Source organism: Pinus tabuliformis, chromosome 9 (assembly GCF_031772625.1).
Source record: "Pinus tabuliformis cultivar Carrire ecotype Pingquan chromosome 9, CPIR1, whole genome shotgun sequence".
Lineage (NCBI taxonomy): Eukaryota > Viridiplantae > Streptophyta > Pinopsida > Pinales > Pinaceae > Pinus > Pinus tabuliformis.
In genome coordinates, this window is record NC_142307.1 from 419,211,995 (window position 1) to 419,215,293 (window position 3,299).

Sequence of the window (3,299 nt, forward strand, 5' to 3'; positions counted from 1 at the left end):
AAGATCATGGTGGCAGGAACCAACTAAGGTTTTCTAGAAGATGGAGGGGATTTATAGGATAAAATCATTAATGATGGTTTACCAGTACCTCATGGAAATGCATTGTAGACTATATGGATGAGAAAGCACCGAGTTTTGTGAAGAATGATGGATCTACATGCTTTACCCAATAGTCACTAAAGGGAAGATCACCAGCTTGTGAGATACACTTTTCCAACAATTGAATATTAATGTGTCAAAGGAAAAGAAGGATACAAAATGTTGGAAAACTTAGTTCTTCATGTCTGCATACCTGCTTGATGGAATCTATGCAACAAATGAGTTTTTGGGTCTAGAATGGAAGTGGTCAAAACAACCTCTCTCTGTCAAGATATATTGTAAACTACTCTCAAAATTCAGTTACAGAGGATTTTATGACAAATTAGTTAGGCACTTATTTTTTTCCTCTATCAGATGATATTTGAAGAGGAGGCACCCTACATGATGAATCAGCTAAAGAAGAAGTCGTCGAAGTTATAGATTGGTTCACTTTTTCTCAAGGAACCTATATCATGAGAGTCTTCAGTTCCCAAAAGTCATTACATCTTTTACCGTAGGTCACGACTGATAAGGTAGTCATACTAGAATTTGGATGTCATCTTTGCTCGAGGTTGTCACAACTATTGTAAAAGAATAAGAAGTTTCCATAGCCTCTCCTTGCCTTGCAAGTGGGGTCTTATGAGTTGAAGAGTTTGAAGGCAAAAAAATTATATGTTGAAGAAATCATACGCCTCAGGTTTGGTGAAATGAGATTCCATAGATATTACCCCATGGGGGTATGCAAACAATATTGTGCTCAGCTACATTTTTCCTTGCCTTATGTTTCAATTTCTCTAGAAGATGAGGAGAAAGTGAAGAATTGGTATAATTCTTCTAGAGTATATTGGTGTTGGGTTGTGTTATATTATTTCCATGGCTAACCACCCTAGTTAACCAGGGGATTAGAGGTGGGGCGGAGCCCCCCCTTCGTTGCGGCAATCATGCAGTGGGGGGGACCACAGGGGGTTTTAGGGGGGTGGTTAGCCCCCCTCTACGAGGTCCAGAGTAGCGCCCCAAGGAAAAGGTTTTTGGACCCTATATTAGGTCGAGCGGACCTACCTATGGTTTTGTGCATGGTTTTCGCACATGGTTTTGGGCGCAATGGTTTTCTGTCCATGTTATTTTGTAGATCCAGTCAAGGGAACTACAATTATGTTCTAATACAGGGTTAATGGATTGGGGTTATGGATGTTTTGGCATGTATATATATGTATTGTAACATTGAAAGTAACATAATGAAAAAAATCAATCTGGTAGTCCCAGTTTTGGGATCCTGGGAAAAATATCTATGTATATTTGTTTTATGTGTTATGCTCTCACTATTGTATATTTTCTATGTTTTAGAATGAGTCAAACCCTTCTAACCCAACTCACATATCATATATTGTGCAAAAATGGAACCAACAAGAAGTGCTTACTCAAGATAGTGTTGTCAATCAAAGACGATGATTTTGCATGGTCCTGGAGAAGAGAGGAGAAGAAAAATTAATGAAGATCCAAATATCAAAGGTTCAATTGAAGTGGAGTGGAAAAGAAAGGAATATGAAGAAGCATAGAGGAAGTGAGAGGAGAGGAACAAAAATGGGAAGCATAGTAGAAATGGGGAGAGGAATGCAAGAAGGAGGAGGAAAGGAAACTAAAACACTAACAATAAAGGAATAGAAGAGAAGACATGCAAACAAGGAAGTAAGAAATGAAGAAGAAAAAGGAAGAAGAGACAAAAAGGAAATAGTATGAAGAAGCCTTGCAAAAGAAAAGGGAGGCAGAAGAAAGGAAAAATTAGCTAGATGAAGAATAAAGAAGGAAGAAACATGAAGAGGATTTTCAATCCCAACAGGTGGATGATGAATAAGAGGAGGAAGATAAAGAATCATATGTTATCTTGTTTGAAGAAAAAACAAGTTATCAGCCTACGCATCCACTTACTAGTGGCCATCTCCCATCCAGTGAAATGGGAATAGTTCCTCCACCAGATGACAGGGTCATGGTCATTTAAAAATTTGCCATCAATGAACTAAATAGTATAATAGTGCAAGGGAGAAGAAAGTATTTCCAAATGACCCTCATCACCCTATTTCCATTAATATATAAAGGGTGATTGTGCCAAATACTAGGAAGAATCCAAGAGCGGTGAATGCAGCCTTTGAGGAAGCCACTAAGGAGGACATTGATTACATGATGAGAGAAAATGAAACATTAGTAAGGGAATTGGCTTTGGCAAGGAAACATGTTGGTCATCTCATGTGCAATAATTATAGGTTCTCTTCCACTAGTAGTAGTAGAATGGAATAAAGGCAACAATACTTGAAGAGATCAAACCATTGGAAAACACTATGAAGCAACTATATGATGATATGTTCACTCTTCATAAAGCAATGGTGCTCTCACATGAAGTACAAAAAGGGTCACAGAAGATGGTGAAGATCCTAAAGATAGCTAAGATAGCCATAAATGTGATCCAATACTAGGGCACCAAATATTTGAATACACCTGCGATGTTGGTCGGAAAGAGAAAATAGGATGTTGAAGTAGATAGGGAAGAAATTAGGGTGTTTTTACAGATCTACGAGAAGATCCATACTTCTATTACTAGCACTATAACAACATATTCACGAATATATAAGGAATTTGATTCCTTGTTCAAGACACAGAGGATACCTTTGGTTGGCAAATTTACAAAAGCAAAGAGCAAGAACATTATCAAGCAAGAGATAAAATATTTCTTGAATAACATCAAATAAGTACCAACTCATGATTAGCTCGAGGAGATAAAAGAATCTATTATGCAGTATGTGACCAAGCTAGCAAAGATACACGTGAAGTTAATTATGTCATTGAGAAAAATTCAAACAAATTCTAAGACCATATATCTGAATGTACTGGAGGGTAGAATCAGATAAAATCCAAATGTACTAGTGAAGGTTGAGAACATAGTAGCAGAGTACAAGGCTTGGCAACAATTCTTACTACAGATTTGCATGTTATCATCGTCAAGTTTAAATTTCCATAACTTTAGGCATAATGTATTATTTTTTCTTATGGCTAATAACCACATTTTTTCTTAATGAAATTTTATATTTCTAAAATAGTAATAAAAAAGTGAAATGTGTAAAGTGTGAGTCCAAGAGTCACATAGGGAATATGAAGAGTCATTAGGTAGCTCAAATGTTGAATGGAAGCTCAAAAGACAAATGGAAGCTCAAGAGTCATGAGGGAGCTCA